This window comes from Panthera onca, chromosome A3, assembly GCF_046562875.1.
Source record: "Panthera onca isolate mPanOnc1 chromosome A3, mPanOnc1 haplotype 2, whole genome shotgun sequence".
NCBI lineage: Eukaryota > Metazoa > Chordata > Mammalia > Carnivora > Felidae > Panthera > Panthera onca.
In genome coordinates this window covers 132,491,003-132,514,429 of record NC_138341.1, presented here as the reverse complement: position 1 = coordinate 132,514,429, position 23,427 = coordinate 132,491,003, and the positions used below count along the sequence as shown (strand labels likewise).

General features: G+C 39.4%; 1 long non-coding RNA gene across 1 annotated transcript; it reads left to right on the top strand.

The window, feature by feature from the left end:
- The first annotated feature begins 443 nt into the window (after positions 1-443).
- On the top strand, positions 444-22,499 carry LOC144615791 (uncharacterized). The gene is made up of 3 exons (XR_013554407.1): positions 444-531; positions 10,439-10,537; positions 22,252-22,499. It is a non-coding gene; the product is annotated as an uncharacterized LOC144615791 (long non-coding RNA).
- Positions 22,500-23,427: the final 928 nt, after the last annotated feature.

The following is a 23,427-nucleotide window of genomic DNA, read 5'->3' as shown; positions in this document are numbered from 1 at the left end:
TTTGTGTGCATCCCAGGCTGTCATTTTCATGACAATTATTCACTGTTTCATTTTTTTTTTAAGATCCATCCACTCTACATTACTGGAGTTGGTTCTATTTCCATTTCTATCCGTCTGAGCAACACCATTTGGAAATAACCACAAATTTGAATACTCAGGTAGATAAGAAAACACTCACCTATATTTTACCTCTTCTCATTAAACGAATACCGTGTGGGTAGCATATAGAGTAACAGGAAACTATGAAGCCATAATCGGATGCACTTTTGTGGATAATTCAGATCACTATTTCTCCCTACCTTACCTCAGTTCCTCATAAAATAGCACTTGGCCTACTGCAATTGTTTCCTTTCTCCTGACATTCCATGGTTATGCTACTCTACTATGTCATATACACTGTCACCATAAAACCATCTACCATGCAGGTCTGATGTATCTTCCAAGTCACCTGGGAGTGCCATGAGATCAGGTAGCATCTCGGAGTGTGTTCACCATTAGAGCCTGAGGAACTAGCACCAGGCCTGGTGCAAAGTAGGTATCTAACTAACCTATGCTAAGTAAAGAGTGGAATGTATAAGTAAATACAACTCTTCTCTCCATTGAAACCCCTCAGTAACTTCCATTTATGTTTAAATCTTATTCAGATATCATCTTAATTTTTGGGTCTTCCCAGATGCCAAACAGTTTCATTGCCACGTATATATCATCTCATATTATTTATTAATTCACTGATGGATGGGTGGATGGATGTATGGATGGATGAATAGATGGATGCATGGATGGATGAACAGATAGATGGACTGCTGTGGCTGCTTTTGCTCTGTGAATATAAACTCACTGAGAACAGACCATCATTGCCTTGGCCACAGTGAACACAATGCCTAGCTCATGGTAGGTGCTCAATAACATTTACCAAATAAAACTACCTCAAAGTTTCTAAATATTTATTTTGTGTGTGAGAGAGTGGGAGGGTCAGATGCAGAGAGACAGGGAGAGAGAGAATCCCAAGGAGGCTCCACGTCCGGCGCAGAGCCCAATGCGGGGCTCGATCTCATGAGCTATGAGATCATGACCGGAGACAAAATCAAGAGTCGGACACCCAACCAACTGAGCCACACAGACGTCCCTACATATTGAAAGTATTAACTCAGTGTATTCAGGGGCTAAAATATTTTTTAAATTGCTTCAACTCTCTATTTTACTCTGTATGAATATATGTAGCTTAGCAATCACAAGTATCCTTGTTTCTCAAACTCAAATCCCTATCATGGTGAAAGAGTCACCTTTATGTCACAAACAGACAGCACCCCCTTTGCAAAATTCTTCACCAATACCATCTCTTTAAAATCCTTCCAGCAAACCTAGAAAGTGGTAGTAATTATGCCCATTTCACAGATGGAGAAATGGACCCTAAGAGAGGTTTCAATGTCTGTGCAGGTTGACACAGGTAACTAGATGAGGAGCAGAGGCAAGATTATATTCCAATTGGTCTGGTGCAGTCCCCAGTCTTTACCATAATAAGGCTATCGTGTTCTGATAAATGAAGGAATGCATGGGGACAATGGTGATCTTCGAGATGAAACACACACACCAAAAAAATATGCATCAGTAATATTTTTCTATTACAAATAGAAGGACTGCCACATCTCTGTGGCATGAGTATGGCCAGCTCCCCTCACATCTGGAACAACCTGCTTCCTTCCTGCCTGCACTGATGCTGGTGACATTCCCATTTAAGAAGCTGGCCCCTGCACTGCTCCATTCCATACTCCTTCCAGAAGGGTAAGGGCCGTGCCTTAGGACCCGCTGTAATTGGAAAGCTAGATGGCTTATTGTTTGAGAGCCGGGTGTCCAGAGTCAGATTGCTGAGATAAAAGTCCATCTCTGTTACCTTGACCGAGCCATGTATTTGACACTCTGGATCTATGGTTTCCTTATGGGTCAAACAGAACGGTAACCGTATCTAAGTCAAAAGATTATTATGAAGACTACATGTATTCAGACACAGGAGTGCATAGCAGAGTGCCAAGAATTACTTTTTTTTAGGACATAAGACCTCACTGGTACCATCTATCTGTGTAGAGTTCTACTTCATTTTTCTCTGAAGCCATTTGCATGAATTGATAACATTTGTCAACAATATCCATTTGGAATCTTCTTGGCTACAGATGAAAGAAGATGGAATCAGACAATTACCTGTGAGAGAGAGTGCCTCTGTTGACAGATCCTCAAATTTATCACTCATCGCAGGCCATGTGTGCCCTGGCAACCATCTCCCTCCCCAGTGCTGCGCACCCGGAATTAAAGCAATGAACATGATAAACGGAAGCTGAGTGTGTTTGTATAATGACGAAAAGATCCAAATGAGCCTTTGTCTCTTATTAAAAGCAGCAGATTTTGCCCCAGAGTATTAAAAGTTTTAATCCAACATTCTGTTTGCCTGCAGGCAAGGCATTCTGTTAGGTAAAATAAAAACACAACATCTCAAGTTCGGCTCAGAATGTGATAAATCAAGATTTTAAACAAAAAATGACAAACGTTCTTTTTCATAAAAGTAATTTTGAAGCCCAACTCTGTAATTGGCTTCAGATATCTTATTTCCTCATGTACACTTCCTAAGAAACTTGAGGGTGTTTGTCTCATTACTAATTAGCTCTAAATGCAAAGCTCAGTTTTCCTTTAATAAAATACAGACTTGTCTGTCTTGGGTGAATGGGACTACGTGAGCTTGATGATTTCGTATTTACAAAAAACCACCGTGGAGAAAATTCAACTTGTTTATTCTCAATTAAAATTAATAGGATGAATCTTCAAATCTTTTTCCCAAAATTCTTTCGTGAAAATTCAAAATCTCCCACATGGCCGGTCCGTTGAGACGGCTGAGATAAAGCACAGAGATATAACCACTGGCATTGAAATGCCAACTGATAACCCCCCAAACGCCATTTCCCTCTGGAATACATCATACACTCACCTTTGATTACAGACATTTCTGAAGCCTCTGGGATTGATAAAACACAGTAAAGAAGCCCTCCTGGTAATTACCTGATGGAAGGACCTGGGAAAATATCCAGCCTCCCCATTATTAATATCACTTAGAACTCCCTCCCACTTCCCCTGTACCGAGGTAGCCATGCTCCCTATCATAAACAGCATCTTCAAACCCAGTAGTAGGGACAGTTGCCCTCACTCCTGGACACTTTGTTTGAGGGTCATTTCCACAATGAAATGAAGAGACTAATACAAAGCCTGGATCATTAAAGCACATAATATGTGGGCATCAGAAGACAGGATCTTTTCCAGTTTAACATCAGCCTATGTATGGCTGTGGATAGGAATCTTCCTGTCCTGGGTGACAATATCGTGGGACTATTGAGGAACCATGAAACTTCCAGTCTTTGTACACTGTGTGCCCTCAAAACTCACCAGAGTTTTGCCAATTTAAATTGGATATCTGAATCCTTAACACATCAGTAACTTTTGGGGACTGGACTGATGAAAACTCACAGGGAAACAATTTTTCCCCTCTAAGGCTTTTCCCAGGCTTATTATAATTTTCACTTCATTCTAAGCCATGCAGGTGCATTGTAAAAAGTAATCACGTTGTAAAAAAGAAAATAACTACTGTTATTTCTTTTAGTTCTTTGTTCCTTCTTTTTTTCCTTCCTTCCTTCCATTCTCCCTTCTCTCTTTAATAATTTGTCTCTGCATCCCAGGATCAGAGTTCAAAAACTATGACCCTGGGCAAGTTACATGCCTCTATTGCAGACAGTACCTATCTCAGCATTATTGTGCAGATTTCATAAGTTACCAAGACTAAATTTTAGAAATAATGCCCAGCAAATAGGAAGGACTTGGTGTTACTATATACTAACAATTTTATATAATTCAATCACACCATCTGTGGAACTGTTATTTAACTGGCTCCGAACAGGATATCATTAATACTTTCCAACTTGAATTAATATACACCTACAACATGTCAAATGTGTGAATGGTACTCCATCACTCACACACACACACACACACACACACACCCCTCCACTCATTTAATTCCCTGTTTTTACATATTTAGTTGATCTCAACTTTTCAAAATGTAGAGCTTTCTAATTATTCTCTAACAAGATATCATAAGAGATCTGACTGATTCAGGTTTTCTTCTACATCTCAGTCCGTCTCTCCTTTTCTCCTGTATCAAACAGTTTGTATTAATGGAGACTAATGGACTCAGAAATAAAAATGATGGCACTTTAAAGGTTGACCAGGTGACCAAAGCTTAGAGTGAGACTAGGTCCTTGAGAAATTACAATACGTTTAAAGTTAAATTATATTGCATGAGTTCTCCCTCATGCTGGCATGCAGTCTTGGTCAAATCACTAAAGATCTGTTTCCCAATCTATTCAACAAAGAGAATACAGACATAAATGAAATGAAAAGTCATGTAAACAAGCACTTTATAAACTATTAAATGGGGGGCATATATGAGCTACTGCTATTGTATGAACATACAATGTATTGTTTTATGTTTTACAAAGTTCAGGTAGAAGATTAGTTTTTATCTTAATATTTGGGGTGTTCTTCTTTAAAATATTCTTTATAAGGAAAAGGATGTTTGCCACGTATATAACGAAGTACATATTTTAAATATACTAGGAGTTTCTATAAACAATAAAAGAGACACCAACAATCTGATAGAAAAGTTAGGCAAAGGATATGATCAAGCATTCATAGGCAATGAGGTTCAAACAGCTTCTAAACATGAAAAGCAACTCTACCTTTTCAGTAAAAGGAATCAAAATGAAGCTTCCCCAAACTATGACTTTTCATTGATAAACCTGACCTAAAACTTTAAACCCTGATAATATATTAGGTGTAGGTGTCCAGGGTATGAGAAAGGGGATTTTCATACATCGATGACAGATGTATAAAATGGGTACAATTTCTTTGGGGAACCATAGCTATTAAAGTTTTAATATAAATGTAACTTTTGAACCAGTGTTTCAAGTTCTGGGCTTTATCACGGAGAAAATATGGTTATAAGAGGAAAATATTATAACAGCCTCATGGCCCACCAGTAGATGTTTGGTTCAATAAGACATGGAACATTCTTTCTTGTAGTATCACCCAGCCATTACACAAATGAGATCCCACCAGGAAAATGAAAACCAAAACCACAGTGAAAAACAACTACGTGTTCACCAGAATTGCTAGAATGTAAAAAGACCGATAATACCAAATGCTGGCAATGATGTGGGACAACTAGAACTCTTTAAGTATTACTGGTGAGAGTACGTTCTTTACTCTATATGGAATGCACTCCACACCATTTTTGAAGACTGCTTGGCTATATCTATCACAGCAAGACATAATGTCTAGTCCACTCCTAGGTATAAACCCAAGGGAAAGTAGTGCCTGTGTCTACCAAAAGATATGTACAAGAATGTTTCTGACAGCTGTATTCATAATACCACAAAACCAGAAGCCCAGACAACCATACATAGAATGGACAAACTGTGGTATATTCTTACAACAGAACACCACACGGAAATAAGGCACCTTGATGCAACAAGACGAGGGACAAAAGTAGAGTAAATGATGCCAGGGACGATCAGGTATATGGTGATGGTTCAGTTTATCTGAGTTTCAAAACCAGGCTCATGTATGAAGGCAGTGGAAGTCAGAATAGTAGCTGCCTCTCATTACACCATGTCATTAATTGCAAAGGTTCTAATTCAATTTTCCAAAATCAACTCCTAAAATCATACTAGTGTTTGTGCAAAAGGATACGGATCAGTTCTTGGCTACTTCAGCACAGCATTGCGGGAATGCCTGGTAGATGTGTAAGTGTTGACTTTTACATCTGCCTCACTGGTAAAATTTCAACATTGTGAATCTCCTGCTGTCATTAGTAGAGCATAAGAGGCAGTGTCTCTAATCCATGTGAAGCAGGACTGGAAAATAAGTTTTAAAGGAAGTAATCTGAGCACACAAAACAGAAGCCTATTGGAGTAGTCTCTTTCCCTGAGATTGAAGAAAGAAACTCAGTGACGCAAGGAAAATCTAAATCCGTAAGAATAAAGTGGAAGGGTAAAAATCTACCTTCTCAGAGTTGGAAAAAACAGGCTAAGCATTTAGAACTAAAAGTACATCAGAAGGATTTGTGGATCTCACTAAAAATACCTATTCCTGTGTTTCACTCCAGAAAACCTGGAATAAAATATCCTGGGTGAATCCACGATGTATGTACATGTGCATGTGTGAGTTTGTCCATTTGAACGCAAGTTGTCACCATTTCAATTCCCACCTGGAGAAATATTCCAGTGGTTCCAACGTGGTCAGTGGAACACTGATGTTCTTGGCTTGAGCACCACTGGTTTAGATTTTTCCCTCTGTTTATATGCACCTGCATCGTCATACCAGGAAACAACCAGTGTGAGGAGAAGTGAAAACATGTTTTGATTCCTGGATATTTCTTAAAATGCTGAAAAGCAAACTGCGTTCTCTTAGAAGATACAAGAGGCAGTGGGGAAGCTAGGAAGTATCAGAGCCCTAGAGCCCAAGACTTTGGCTTGAAACTGGACCCAGTCAACCAATAGCTACGTGTTCATGACTCTGTTTGCCCATCTGGAAAGTGGAAACAATGTTGAAGATACAGAAATAATGTTGGTTCATAAAGTATCTAGCATCTGATAAGTGCTCGAAAAGTCAGGTAGTATTATTACACGTTTACACAGTGTACCCACATGTGCTAGGCATTTTTGTTCAAATAATTCAAGAGGGGACTAGGATTTCAGTTGGTTTCAGGTGGGAATTTTCACGTCAAAAATGGTACATTATATCTCTTGTAATTTCCTGTACATAGCCTTCAAATCTCCATTTTACTCTGCTTGTCTTTTACTGGAAAATGAGTTCTAAAGGGAAGCCTCGTAATAGATTGAGCTATATTCCTCATGAGTGATTGAGCCCATGACTTTGTCCCCAGTGCCAGCACAGCCTAGCACAAAGAAAAGGCTCAATAAATATTGTTGAAAGTACAAATAAACAAAATGATCCATCAAGACATTACAAGTATCTTCAGTTAATAGGATATATAAGCCACTTTATTTTCCCTTAGAAGTGTGAAGAAAAAAAACAAAGCAACTTTTTTTCAAGGACAGTTAGGAAGGTCAGGTTATTAGTATGTAAGGTTAGAGAAGAACATAGTAGAGTGTCTTAGGTCACATCTAATTACACAGTCGAGTTTATGAACACTGTCACGTTGTGCGTCCTCTCTCAAAAGAATGATGACATAAAGTACAGCCAATTTGAAGCTCTTTGTCATAAGATTTATCCGTTGCAAACCCGAAGATAAAAAACCTTCAGTAAAAGCATCTAATAAATATTCCATAAACAGAACTCTCGTCGCTGAATTAAATATTTAATAGTGTCTATTGTCTGGAAGAAATACCTTGGAAGGCAATAAAATTAAGCAAATGGATACAATTTCAGGTCAGTTAATCAGCAAGATGAACTGAGTTGCACAAAGCCACACTCTCCAAGTTAGGAAGGATGTGAGGATGAAGTCACATGTGACATTTAGCTTATGTCACAGGCTCCGATTCCCTCACAAACATACCTGTAGGAAGAGGAAGGGACACCCCTGAGGTAAGTGACAAAGAGAAGATTCATGTTTCAGTTTGTGGCATTCTCTACAAATCTCTTATTATCCAGAGACCCTCAAAGCAAACATCTCAGGAGAGTGAGAAATCTACTTCCTAAGATGCAATGGAGTCTCGTGCCATCATCACCAACACTTGTATTTCCTTTGACCCCAGGGCAGGATGACTCTGGTCAGACCACAAGCACTGTTGCCTTTGGAAACACATCCAAGATGGCCGCCACAGTGACCATGCTCACATTCTGGTCCATTCTGTCAACAGCCAACGCGGATTACAAATAAGGTCTTCAGACCTCAGTGACAAAGTAGACAGACAAGATGTCTCTACTCTTGTAGACACTACATCCTAGTGAGGGAAAAATAAACAATGTAATGTCAGACATGAAAAGTGCTCTGAGTCAAATGCACCAGGGCAATATAGTAGGGAAAGGGGAGGGTAGGAGAGCAGGAAATTCAGAAGCTAATTGAGATCAGGTTTTCTGGAGCTCCTCCTTTCCCTGAGGAGCCCTACGGAGGTGATTGCTACGCTAGGAATTGAATGACAAGAAGAGCCAGGAAGCTGAGGGACGATCTGGGAGAAGGGTGTTGACACACACAGAGTACAGAAGGAATCAGCTCCTTGGGCTGGAGCAGGCTTGTCATGCAATTCCAGGGATCAGCAAACTTTCTCTGCAGAGGCAAAAAGTAAACATTTTGGCTTTGCGTGCAACGCACCTTTGGTGCAACAAGTCAACTCTGCCATTGCAGTTCAAAAGCAACCATAGGCAATACGTAAATGAAGGGGCTTGGCTGTGTGCCATTAAAACTCTATTTATAAAAACTGGCAGCTGGCCCTATTTGGCCCTCCGACGGTAATTTGCCAACCCCCGTTCTGCTCCGAATGATGACATGTTATTCATACTTCTCTCCTAAAAGTTCCAATCATAAGTGTCCACTTGTCTAACAATTTACTAGGCTCCAAATCCCCACTTTTCCAAACTCCACTGAAATATTCATTTTAACTCAGTCTTATTATTAATGCTTCCCTTTTTGCACTGACACCAGAAACTAAGATTTTATGCCGTACATTAATAGTAAAAACCACTTTTATTTATATGCAAAATGCCACCATCCATGGATAATTAATATAGCAATAATTTAAAGCCACTATACTGCATTATGCATTATAAAACAGGAATAAAGTAATCTATAGTGATGTTACAGCTCAGGAGAAAAAAACAACTACATGGCTACAGTTTCCTAAATGATATTTTTGCCTTTTATAGGCAATTCACTGATTCACATTTTAATTGTCCTATAAATCAGTCTATTTCCTTTCTTAGCTCCCCCTCACATATTTTCCCTTTAGGAGATAGGGGTGGTCACCAGAGAAAAGTACAAATGGATGCTTGGAGATCAGCAAAAGCAGACACACACACACACACACACACACACACACACACACACTAGTTATAACATTCTTCAATATATTGGCAGTCTGTCTGAAAGATAAAGTATTTACTCACTGAAATTTATCTACTCTATGTCTCCACCTGGATTTTAGAAATTTTACATCGTTGTTACCATCACCTTTCTTAGGACAGAACTGTCAAACTGAGCACTGTCATGATTATTATCTATTTGTTTTGCCATCTTAGACTGTAAGCACCTTGTGAGCAGAGAAGTTTGTCTGATTTGTTTTGTTATCAGTCACAGGGCACCTGGGCACAGAACACACCTTGCTCACAGCTCAAGAAGTATCTGGTCAATTTAATTGTTTGCAATGAAGGAAACAGAGAGCTTAGGCACTGGAGAATAAAATCTAGATAGAGAAGGCGAAGAGACTCTGCTGGTAGATGTGCAACAGACATTTTTAACCCTCTGCTGAGCCATCCATGGATGGTATTCAGGAGAGGTCTCTGGGCAAAAGACTCCCGAGCCGGACGCATCTTGGATCTTTGGAACATTTCCCCGAGTATTAATTGTTAAATTCAAACTGCAAGACCAGTGCCCTGACATACACTAATTCATTCAGCTTCCAAAGTAACCACTGAGGTAAATATTCTCATTAAATAAACAATATTATTACTACTAATTTCACTGCTGCTACAATCACTATCACTACGACTCTCAATTTAAGTAATTTGTGTAAGATCATAGCTATTTAGTGGAGACGGAAATTTATTCTATTCCCAATCAAATAGAGCAGCATATTGACTTGTCAAATTGCTACTAAAGTTAGAGCCACCCTGAACACGATGACATTTATGATGGCAAAACTCTTTCCATTTCTTATCATTAATTATTTAATTCTGTCCCCTACTCGATCTATCTCCCGGGGGGGGGGGGGAAATACCGAGTTTTCCATGGAATATTCTTTGCTTAACTTATTGAAAAATAATATGTGAACTAGTTAAACATATAAAGTTAATGAAATAAGTATGTAAAGTTTTACCCAGGTTCCCTTATTATGGTTGGACTGGCACATTTCTAAAGGAACTGGCAACATTTTATACAGTTGCAGAACCCTGTTGTCCCCCACCAATGCCCATTCCCCTTCTTCCATTTTAGAGGAACCTCTAATTTTTTAGCTGGGCATATGACAATCCATCATTTAAAACACACACATTTTTTATGTTTTTGTTTTCGTTTTTGTTTTGGTAGATAACTTTGACCATGTGAGCAAGCTATTGATAAATGAGATGTATCCCTGAGCGACCTTCAGGGAATTTTTCCTAAATGATAGCTGATATTCATCCTTTGTCCCTTCTCTTTTCTGCTCTTTTTCTGGGTGAAATGTAGATACAATGGAAAAAGCTCTAATCTCAGTTTTGTACCTAAAAATGATGAGCTTCCCCCTAAAAATGATGAAGGCCTGGACTTGCCCCCCTCAGGATTCAGGTAAGCAGAAGTATGACACCAGCCTTTAAATGACTACCTTTTGACTCATCCGTGAGAGTCAAAAACTTGTTTTGTTTAGTCCACTATTATTCTGGGTCTCCCACTCATGGACAAAATGCATCCTAAATAATACAAATCCTCTACAGGTTTTAACTGATCGTTATTCCAACTGCAGATTTTTGGGGGTTTTTTCTGTTTTTTTTTTTTTTAATTTTTTTTTTAACATTTATTTATTTTTGAGACAGAATATTTTGAGACAGAGCATGAATGGGGGAGGGTCAGAGAGAGAGGGAGACACAGAATCCGAAACAGGCTCCAGGCTCTGAGCCATCAGCACAGAGCCCGATGCGGGGCTTGAACCCACGGACCGCGAGATCATGACCTGAGCCGAAGTCGGCCGCTTAACCTACTGAGCCACCCAGGCGCCCCATCCAACTGCAGATTTTTGTATGTGAGATGGTGTTTAAGAAAGATAAAGAAAATTATGTCATGATGTCCTACCCACATCAAATATATTCAACTGATATGTCTGTACAAACACTGCTGCGGGACGTAAAAGTTTTAAAACAATAGCTATACAGCCTCGTGGTGAATTATTGAAGGTGTACAAATTTAATTAGAACTTGAAAAATTAATTGAGTCCTCTAAATTAATTTCCCTCTGATACTAGCTACAATTTATAATTACGATCATAGAAATTCAAGGATATTTGAGGAGACAACGCCACAAAAAATTAAAACATTCAAGTTATTATAAATTATATTATTCTTATTTACTAAATTTCCAAGTAAAATAAATGAAATAATCCCAAACATCACTTTTTTTAAATCTCTTTTAAGTTCGTTTATTTTGAGAGACAGAAAGAGAGAGAGAGAGCCTGAGTGGGGTCGGGGCAGAGAGAGAGGGAGAGACAATTCCAAGCAGGCTCCGAGCTGACACAGCACAGAGCCTGATGCAAGGCTTGAATTCACAAACTGTGAGATCATCACCTAAGCCAAAATCAAGAGTCAGATGCTTAACTAACTTAGCCACCCAGGCGCCCCTCTCCAGACTTCAAATTAAAGCTCTCGGGGGGTTAAACATAATGACAAATCAGAGAGTTATTTGTGAGTTGAAAGGGTATCCTTCGGAGGATTCCCTAAATTCTCCTCAATTCCTCTGTGAGCCACTGGTCGGTCTTGACCTGGAGTTTGCTTTTGCCTTAAGGCATGAGGGTTCTCAGGGGCTCAGAGGACCAGGTGAGAGAGCGAGCAGGACTCCATGGATGCTCCCCAGCTCCTCAGAGAACCACAGCCATATGGCCACCACCACCTTTTCACCCTTCATGCCCTATCACTTTTCATTGCACCCCAGCCTCTATGATCTCCTGCCTCAAACTCTCCAGGTTTATTCATGCTTCACGGCCTTGGTATTTGTGGTATCCTTTGCCTGGAATGCTCTTTCCCCAGATCTTTGCCTGACGAGTTCCTTCATATCATTTAGGACTCAACTCAAATGGTGATCCCCCAACCACGCCTCCCTGGACTTTCCTAAATTAGTGCTATTTCTTGACCTCCATTGCTCTTTGGGCCATTTTGCCCTGTTTTGTTTTTGTTTTTTTTTTATAGTGCACCTAATCTGCAGTATTTTTTTTTCTTAAAACCTGTTTATGGCTCATCTGCATTCTCCCATTTGCCCATGTCTGCCTGATTCATGTAATATTCTCATGTAATATACTTGGCATAAGTAAGTCCTCAATTGTTATTTGTAGAATGAATAATTCTACTATAATTTCACCTATAAACATCATCTATATAATCTTTACGTGAATTATAAAGCACAGGTAGACTAAATACAGCTCACCTTTTTATCTCAGGGATCCTGCTAAGGCTGTCTTGAGGTACCACTGTGATCGCTAACTTGGCTCTGTCTTTCTACACAACTTTACTATTTAATTGTGGTCTTTCTTCTGCATCCCAGGGACTTATCTATATTCTTGCATAATGTTTCTGTTGCTGGCAACCGGAGAACCTTCAGTGATCCATCACTGACAGAAAGCTGAGGGTTTCTGAGCCAAGCAAGCGAGTGTCTGAGCCACTCCTCTGAGTCAAGTCTCCAGAAAGAATCTGGGACTGTCTTCATTTCGAAAGGCCACAGCTGAAATTTGGGCAGCTACAAATTGTAATGATTCATTTGCAGACTAAAGAGCAGTATAGTCCCATGGCAACTTCCAAGATCTCTGACTCTAATACTGAAACTACAAACAAAACAATGTAAAAGGTGCCACGTGCACTCATTAATATTGAAATGGAGCTTCATCTTGCATGCTTGTCTAATTTATTTGGCCTGAAAGCTTTTAACTTTTAAACTGAATCCAAGTGTGAACGCTTGCAATTTAGTGCCTCTTTTAAAACTTATCTGTTCAGAATGCATGAATATTCCGCCAGCGGAAGGGATAATAGAAAAGTAAATTAATTATATTTTAACTTTCCAATCTCATTTTCACTTTGCAGGAACTGTGCAGGATAACTATTAACCTTTCATTTTAAATGAAAAATTTAAAGAATTACCATGAGGTAATTTCAAACTACAACAAAAAGCGACCACATATCATGGATCCCTTCTTGCCAAAAATATCATCCTGGAAATGTAGACGGACTTAGCATCATCCAGAGATACTTTTAATAGCCTCTTTCAATTTTGTTCACAAGTATTTGAGCAAGGGTGCTCATAAAATATGCAGTGATCAAAGTAGAGGAGTACCAAAAGTAAAGCTTGGTTGAATCAACTTTCAGTTTTTTCCAGTTAATGTTGAACAGAATTACAGTAATACTGTCTGATCTCAGAATCCCTTCACAAGAAGATAGATACAGATTTACTTCTTGTTTTTAAAAAGTATGTAACAGAAAGTTTATTTGTAAGACAACTGTTTGGAATTTATTTTTTTATTGAAGTGTAGTTGCCACACAATATTATATTCGTTTCAGGTACACAACATAGTGGTTCAGCATTTAGAGACATTGTGATCACTTGATGAACCCAGCTACCACCTGTCACCACACAAAGTTGTTACAAGAGTATTAACTATATTCCCTATGCTGTACATTGTATCCTCTGTCTTATCTATCTTATAACTGAAAGTTTAAACCTTTCAATCCCCTTCCCCTATGTTCCCATCCTCCACTCCCTTTCCCTCTAGCAACCATCAGATCATTCTCTGTATCTATGAATCTGTTTCTGGTTTGGTTTTGTTGGTTCATTGGTTCTTGTATTTAGATCCCTCATGTAACTGAAAAATTATGGGATTTGCCTTCCTCTCACTTATTTCACTTACTATTACACCCTCTCGGTTCATCCATGCTGTCACAAATGATATCATTCTTCTAATGGCTTATTAATAGTACATATATATGACGATATTGATATATATATCACCTCCTTTTTATCTGTTCACCTATTGATGGGCATGTAAGTTGCTTCCATATCTTGGTTATTGTAAATAATGCTGCAATGAACATGGGGCATATATATCATTTCAAAGTAACGTATTCATTGCCTTCACATAAATACCCACGAGTGGCATTGCTGGACTGTAGTTCTATTTTTAATTTTTTGAGAAGCCTCCATACTGTTTTTCCACAGGAGATGCACCATTCCCTGAGGGTCCCCTTTTCTCCAAATCCTCACCAACACTTGTTATTTCTTGTCTTTTTGAGAATAGCCACTCTGACGGATGTGAACTGGTATCTCATTGCGGTTTTCATTTGCATTTCTCTGATGACTAGTGATGCTGAGCAATTTTTCAGTGTCTGTTAGCCACCTGCTTCTTTTATTTAAAGCTACTTGCTACTTTTTGACTCCAAAGAACTAAAGATTTTTGGACCCAGTTCAGTTTCAAACCTACAAATTTGAACACCTCCGATTTATGCACCGCAAGGATCAGATCATGCCATTTTCCAGCTTAAAACCCTTCAAAGATTCCTTTTGTCTGGGGGATAAAGCTTATAATCTTCACCAAGTCTGATAAAATAGCATTCTCTTTCTGGCTGTCTACTCACTGCTTCCCAATCTTCACTCCAGGCACAGTCAAGTCATGGACATTCCCCATGCTGTCCTATGGACACCTGGCTGTTTTGCTCTATTTCCCTTTCATGCTACATTGGTAGAGAGTCAGGCCTCCTCCTCCACTTGCATTGTTGACTTTCCTTTCGCCTTAGGTCCCAGAATGGATTCACAGAGCGTGTCTTGATTTAAAATCTGGGTGTTTTGTTGATCACAGAATTTTTCGTATACATTTTTGTTTCTTTAAATGTTGCATTAAAATAATATTTCTCATGGTAATTGTATTTTTTGGAGCATCCTTACATTTTGGTCCCAAAGAGAATGAGGCACTCTTGACCTGCCTGCCCCACACACACCTCAGATGTTTCCCCTACACCCAGCCCAAAATAGAATCACGAGTCTCCCTCACTCTCCAGGAGTGTCTGGGGACTTAGGAGCCACTGCCCTCTAGGAAAGGAGAACTGAGTTTTTAGTCAATGGTAAGATAATTCAGACCTATATAGCATTTGCCATAAGCACATTTCTAAGTATATTAACACAGTTTTGCCTCGAAACAACTCAGTAAGGTATATCCTCAACAGTGAAGCCTGGAGAAACACAGAAAATAAGTGGTTAGCTCAATATCACACAGCTTTTAGATTTGAACTTGGAGATTCTGGCATCAGAATTCATACTCATCCCAATACTGTCTCAATAACCCCAGCTTCTTTTTCAATAGACAATTAAACTCTCACAGAAAAGAAAAAGGACAAAGGTTGGGAGGTATGGCAATAAAAACTGGGGAGAGAAAGCATCAAAAGACTTGGGTAGATGAGACCCGATTTAAAGGTCTGGGATTGAAGTCCAAGATCTTCTCCCAAGGGAGGGGAGTGGGGTCAGAAAGCACTACTCGAGAAGGGGTAAGTTACATCCAAAGGCTGTGCTAGAACGCTCATGAGCTCCATTAGAGCAAGAACCACCCATCACAGGCACTCAGACATGGCCCAGTTCATGCTGGTATTGGCTTAGATTGGAGACACATGGCCAGCACCAGATTCACCCTGTCTTCAGTCAATATCAACATGACCACCCCATGGGTACTCCCCTGCCAATAGCTCAGTATTCCTAAGAGTCCAAAATGGAGGGCGCCTGGGTGACTCAGCCAGTTAAGAGTAAGAATTCGCGGGCGCCTGGGTGGCTCAGTCGGTTGAGCGTCCGACTTCGGCTCAGGTCATGATCTCACAGCTTGTGGGTTCGAGCCCCGCGTCGGGCTCTGTGCTGACTGCTCAGAGCCTGGAGCCTGTTTCAGATTCTGTGTCTCCCTCTCTCTCTGACCCTTCCCCGTTCATGCTCTGTCTCTCTCTGTCTCAAAAATAAATAAACGTTAAAAAAAAAAATTAAAAAAAAAAAAAAAGAGTAAGAATTCGCTCAGGTCATGATCTCAGGGTTCGTGGGTCCAAGCCCCATGAAGGGCTCTGTGCTAACGGCTCGGAGCCTGGAGCCCGCTTCGGATTCTGTGTCTCCCTCTCTCTCTGCCCCTCCCCTGCTCATGCACTCTCTCTCTCTTTCTCAAAAATAAATAAACATTTTAAAAAATTCAAAATGGAGCTTGGCCTGGACATCTGTGGGTTAGTGGTGATAGGTAATCTCACCCCGACATTTAGAAGGTACATTTAGAAGGTACAATCATAAGATCCCAGAGCTGCGATATAGGTTACTAGCCCCTATTCATACTGAATAGTTTAAGTCTTCTAAAGCACCATTCTTCTTCATCCCAGGACTTACCACAGGGGTTCCCAAAGCCTAAAACAGTCTTACCTCTCTGTTTCTCCCCCATCTCACCCTGCTACTCCCAAAGAATTTCTAACAGTATGATGGCTCTTGGGGCACCTGGGTTAAGTGTCCAACTTCAGCTCAGGTCATGATCTCACACTCTGTGGGTTCAGGCCCCACATCAGGCTCTGTGCTGACAGCTCAGAACCTGGAGCCTGCTTCCGATTCTGTGTCTCCCTCTCTCTCTTCTCCTCCCATGCTTGTGTTCTCTCAAAAAATAAATAAACATTTAAAAAAAAATTTTTTTTTTTTTAATGATGGCTCGGATGTCATTTTCTCCAGAAAGACCTATCTATCTATCCCTAAATGTCTGGCTGGCTCCTGGGATAGAAGAGAGGCCAGCAAACTATATCGGAGGTCAGGAGACACTTTCAGGCTTTGTAGGTCATAGAGTCCCTGTTGCAATTACTAAATTCTATCGCTGCAGTGCAATAGCAGTTATAGACAATGTGTAAACAAATGGGTGTGACTGAGTTCCAATAAAACTTTATTTATAAAAACAGGTCCTGGCCCAGATTTGACTTGTGGGCCATAATTTGCCAACCCCTACTATAAACTATAGAATACAGAAATTCCTGATCTAAATTATACAACTTCTGCGAATACAAAAACAGTGTCTTTTTTCCCCCCACCATTGTATCCTAGAACCTAACATCATATTAGGTAAAGGAAATTCAGTGGTACTTGTCAACTATACATCAAATTATTTAATGTTAAAGTTAGGTTACTGGTTTCCCTTCTCTTTAGGAGGACCAACAAATTGCAGCCTCTGTTTAAAAATCTACATCAGTGTCTTGAAACATGAAAAACATTTTTTGAAATCTGTATAGTAGCTAAGAATAAACCCTATACACAGACAGATCTGTGTTCATTCTGTGCGTCCTTAGAAAAATAGCTTCTCTGAGTCTTGCTTTGCTCATTTAAAATTGGAATAATATTATCTACCTTTTAAGGTTGTTGTGAGTATTAAATGGTATAATTTATATGAAATATTTATTATACGTAAGTAGTCCAACATTTCATATTGCTATCAACGAAAGCAAACCATGCCAAATAAAGAAACGAAAAGAAAAAACCAGAAAGGAAAAAACGAAAGAAAGATGTCATTTCTTCATTAGCTTGGCTCAATCCATCTGAGTTTCCACACTGAGCTGTGTAAACACTGACAGACCTGCTCTCAATATCGAAATAATTCCGTAGGAGAGTTTGCATCTCAAATCACCAACATACAACCCTCCACCCTCTGCAGAGAAAATCTACCCTCACTTTGTGGTTAAGCATAAACAGAGGACGCTCCTTCCAGGAAGCTTGAAGAAAACTTTTTTCATCGCAAACACACTTCATCTTTAAAGCCTGAGACAATGGTATGAACACCGCTGAGAAAACCCAGTGAAGAGTGAGAAAAGCCACCACTGAGAAGGCAGAAGCGATGTGAAGTTAAACTCTTTACATTCAAAATTTGTAGGAAGGGCTTTTCATGGAATTGACACTTGGAGTAAAGGAATAGTTTTTATTTTTATGTTTTTGTGTAAAACAATCATCCGAATCTCCCCTAGTAGCCGGTTTCCATCAGTCTCTGCAGCAGTGGTCAGAAAAACACTTTACACTGGATTACAAAACTGAAAAGGTCAATTCTAGGTAAGATTTTTCGAACATCCTTTCATTTTTTCTGCTTGTTGTTTTTCTTTTATTCATGTATTTAACAAGTATTCAGTACTGGACACAGGGCAATGCATTTTAGGAAATGCTTAATACACATTTCTTGAATTTGCATAGAAAAGAAAAATAAGACATCAGTCTGTTCTCCAGGAGCCTACGTTCTAAGGAGAAAAACCATGAAGGCTCCCATGAAAAACTTAGGTTCCATTTTTTATTCCTAGACAATTGCAACCAAGCTATTTATGAAGAGTAGCAGCATGTTATACATAACACAAAGAAATTTTAGGATCCTAGTATTTTGCATTTAGCTTTATTTTAGTCTTCCCACTGAACTGTATTATCTATTATCTATCCACCTCTCCATTCGCCATCCACTCATCTAATTACTTTTACAAGAATACACCCTGCATTTTTGTAATTGTGATCACTGAGTCCCGAGACCATTTTTAAAAAGATAGCAAGTTGGGAAATTAATAATCCTCGTAAAGAGAAAAAATTACATGAGACACAGGCAATAAAACGATTTAGCCTTCTCATCAACCTACCAGGACTTTCAAGATTTCCAAGAAAACTGTTCCCTGCAAAAAAGAATCGTGCAATAATTTCCTAGCCCCAGTTTCCTTTGATTTAAATCTAAACCCAGAAATCTAAACTCTTGGGGAGGAAAGGGAGAGCAGCAGTGGTCTTGCTGAACCGAGGGGCTCGATCCGTAAGCTAAAAGTTGAAGTTTGAGAAATCGATGATGTAGTCCAGCTCTGAACCATGACAGACCCCCAGGCTCTGTGTAAGAAGATACACAAACTCAGAAGTTAAAGTGGAAATAGGAAAAAAATCCCATCTTTAATTTCTAGAACTCAAACAGACTCCTGGACCCTAAAGAAAAATAGAATGTTCTCCCTCTGAAGGAAAACTGTTCACAACACTTTGTGGTCTTTTGTCTCAGAGGGATAAGCTGAGCTCCAACCTGAAACACACTTAAAATTAACTCACCCTCGTCTGAGAGCAGCTTGACCATCAAACATACTACTTCCTTTGTTTGTTGTAGTGATCAGGCATTTTTTAGTTCCCATTTACTGAACTCAGATTCCTCGGTGTCAAGCATAGAATGAAGCACTCTACATTTTTTACCTCGTTAATTCCCCAAGTCATTCTTCATTTCTACTTGGATTTTACAGGTGCAGAATGTGAGGTTCAGAGAAGGTATATAATTTACCTAAGATCAGACAACCACTAAAGGCAACAATCAAGGAATTTAAGCCTATGTCTGCCTTTATTCTTTTTTTTAAATATGAAATTTATTGTCAAATTGGTTTCCATACAACACCCAGTGCTCATCCCAACAGGTGCCCGCCTCAATACCCATCAACCACCCACCCCTCCCTCCCACCCCCCATCAACCCTCAGTTTGTTCTCAGTCTTTAAGTCTCTTATGTTTTGGCTCTCTCTCTTTTTTTTTTCCTTCCCCTCCCTCATGATCTTCTGTTCAGTTTCTCAGGATCCACATAAGAGTGAAAACATATGGTATCTGCCTTTCTCTATGTGACTTATTTCACTTAGCATAACACTCTCCAGTTCCATCCACATTGCTACAAAAGGCCAGATTTCATTCTTTCTCATTGCCAAGTAGTACTCCATTGTGTACATAAACCACAATTTCTTTATCCATTCATCAGTTGATGGACGTTTAGGCTCTTTCCATACTTTGGCTATTGTTGAGAGTGCTGCTACAAACATTGGGGTACAAGTGCCCCTATGCATCAGCACTCCTGTATCCCTCGGGTAAATTCCTAGCAGTGCTACTGCTGGGCCATAGGGTAGATCTATTTTTAATTTTTTGAGGCACCTCCACACTGTTTTCCAGAGCGGCTGCACCAATTTGCATTCCCACCAACAGTGCAAGAGGGTTCCCGTTTCTCCACATCCTCTCCAGCATCTATGGTCTCCTGATTTGTTCATTTTAGCCACTCTGACTGGCGTGAGGTGGTATCTGAGTGTGGTTTTGATCTATGTCTGCCTTTTAAATCAGGGCTTTGGAAACATTCCCACACTCCACAGAACTGAGAATTCATCAGAAACCCAAATGTGACCTGTGATAGGGAGCCATCAGAGCCCTCCACCCTCTTGCCTGCTATAGTCAGAGTAGCCCACATGTGAATTGTTTCATTCATTGGATGAGTGTGCAAGAGCCCTTTAAGAAAAAGGTCCTGAGGGGCGCCTGGGTGGCTCAGTCGGTTGGGCGTCTGACTTCGGCTCAGGTCATGATCTCGCAGTTCGTGGGTTCAAGCCCCGCGTCGGGCTCTGTGCTGATGGCTCAGAGCCTGGAGCCTGCTTCCGATTCTGTGTCTCCCTCTCTCTCTGGCCCTCCCCCGTTCATGGTCTCTCTCTGTCTCAAAAATAAATAAATGTTAAAAAAAGAAAATTTAAAAAAAAAGAAAAGAAAAGAAAAAGGTCCTGAAATATGTTCGGAATCCATGGATCCATGCTTCTCACTTTCTTGATGTAAAAACTGAGAGCCAGGCAAGAAACAGGATAGTGTCATGAGTGATTTACCTGAGGGTCGCGTTAATAACAACATCCAGTGAATACTTAACTCTGTAATAGCATTATCCTAAGGAATTTCAATAGGTTAACTCACTTATTCCTCATAAAACCCTATGAGATATTAATTTTTCTAGAGTAGAAGACTAGAGTCATTCTCATTTCCATTTTACAGTTGAAGAAATGGAAGTTCGGACATATTAAATAGCTTGACTAAGATCACACAGCCAGGGAGAAACGGAGTTGAGTTTCCAACTAGGGAAGTCTGGCTTCAGATTTTAAGCCCTTAGCTACAACACAGTGCTACGACTGAAACCCAGACTTAGGATTTCCATACCAGTGTTTCCCTTTTCCTTTTTTCTGTTACAACACAGTGCTTCCATCTGCTTATTAAAGTTGGGTCTACAATTGGGCCGATGGATAGAAGATGCCAGTAAAAGTCAGGTAATCATTTTAACACCCCGTCCCACGCAGAAACATCTTGGGCCCTCCTTCTTGGGCCACGTGAGTAGCTTTCAGATCTTGTGAATGCATCTAGTCATTTTGTAATTTAAAGTTACACAAGGCAGAAGACCACCAGAGAATCAATCATTCATGAGTTCAGCCTGTGGCTCTTTGTACACTTGAATGGCACCTCGTTGCCCATAATTTTTCTAAGTCCTCTTTAAAAAAAAAATGTAGCTAGCAATTCATCAGTTAAAGCTTTCTCGCCATGATTCCCTATGAGGCCTGTTATTCAAAGATTATTTGTACCTAGCAGTGCATGTTTAACAGTTGGTAGTTTGAAAAGCAACTATTTGACATGCACAGACTGGATCAAATGAATGCCAGGAAACTCCCCAATCACATAATTTATGTACAGTATTTAGAAGTGAAAAGTTTCAGATCAGCAGGCATGTTCCACCTGACAAGAACCTAGAAAGGGCTTTACTTTAGCAGAAAATCCACAGGGTATTTTATACAAAAGTTTACTCTGCCTTTCATTTTTCTCAAACATTCTAGCCTGTTTGCTAATGAGAAAAGGTTTCGATGCATCTTACCTTTTAGCCTTTCTGAATAATGTAGACAAATTGAATTTAGAGATCTAAGGGACCCAAATAAAGTCAGTATTTACCCCCCAAATGAAAGAAACAAGAAATACTATATGAAAAATACCCACCAACTGATCATGAATCAGTGTGAGATCACTAACTTTTCATCAAACATGCAAATGGTGTCATCACTCAAAGTCTTTACTAGACGTATGAATTTAACGTGGATATTGCACAATTCCCAAGAAATTGGCCGGGTGAATGAACTCAGTGAGATAAGTAGAAATTTGACTCTCACGACTCGACCTTGTATTGGCAAATCGTTCTGTTGAGTTAAAAAGAGTCTTTCCTGGTAAAATACTTGACCCATCCAGTTTATAGGATGCTTTTCCATTCCTTTAATATTTATGGGAAACCATTTCTAATGGTTAAAATCTAAATTTAGCTAGATCTTTCCCCCCCAAAAAGCCTTACATTACATATTTTGAAAGAAAATAAGACTGAGTTTTTTCTTTTGATTTTTCCAAGCATTTACCACACAATTTTCCAGAGTTACTATCCCTCCCTCTCTAGTATGCTTCTAATATGAAGGAATGATTTTTATGAACGCTGCCTTTTGTTCATTATTTGCAGGATATCTCTCTGTCACCCCAGTAGACTTGAGCTTCAGAATCCTGTTAATGTGATATTTCTGATTTCTGCATCTACAGACACGGGGAAATGTGATTAAATCCCGGAACGTATAGCATGTCAGCTTTACGATGTTTCAAGTTAAATTCATTTCATGCTAATCAAGGATAAAATTTCCTACTTTGATCTACACCAGTGTATTAGAACACAGAGTGCACAACAATCCTGCTTGTGGAAAGAAGTAAGGAAGCCAAACACAAGTGCCTTATGAAAATAAACTTTGTGGTGAGCTTTTGCAAGTGAGAATTTGTAAATTCCTTATGTGTTTTGAGGACAGGGAGATCCTTCACAGTTCAGAGCCACCCACTAACCCCTGCATCCCTAACACATATATTATCTAGTTTAAAATGTGGCAAATAACTCTCCAAAGACAGGAGAAATAGTGAGGAAATCAAATCTAGGTACATTTGACATATTGTCAGTTTCCTGATAGTAGATTAACTTACGTGGACAGTAACTGCAGATAATTCTGTGTCAGACATGAAAAATGAAATATCCAAATGATAACTGGAACTCTACATTTTGTAGGTTTTTCAGTTTTTTATTATAGTAAAATACACAAATGTAAAATTTACCAATTTAACCATTCTTAAGTTTACAAACTCAGTGGCATTCAATACATTCCCAACGCTGTGCAAACATCACCAGTATGTGGTTCCTCCAGAATTTTCTCATCTTCCCAAATAAAACTCTGTTCCCATTAAGTAGTAACTCCCTACTCTCCCTGCAGCCTCACCGCCCCTGACAACCACATTCTTCTTTGTGTCTCTATGAATATCTAAATATCTGGTACAAGTAAAATCTTTCCCTGTGTGTCCTTTTGTTTCCGACTTCTTTCACTTCATATAATACTTTCAGGATTCATCCATGTTGTAGCACACATCAGAATTTCATGCCTTTATAAGACTGAATAACATCCCATTGTATGTATATGCCACAGTTAATTTATCCATTCAGCTGCCCATGGAGATTTGGATTCTTTCCACTTTTTTGCTATTGTGAATAGTGGTGCTATGAACATTGATGGATAAATCTGGACCACGACTTTCTTTTTTTTTTTTTCATGTTTTTAATGTTTATTTATTTTTGAGAGACAGAGACAGAAACAGAGGGTGAGCG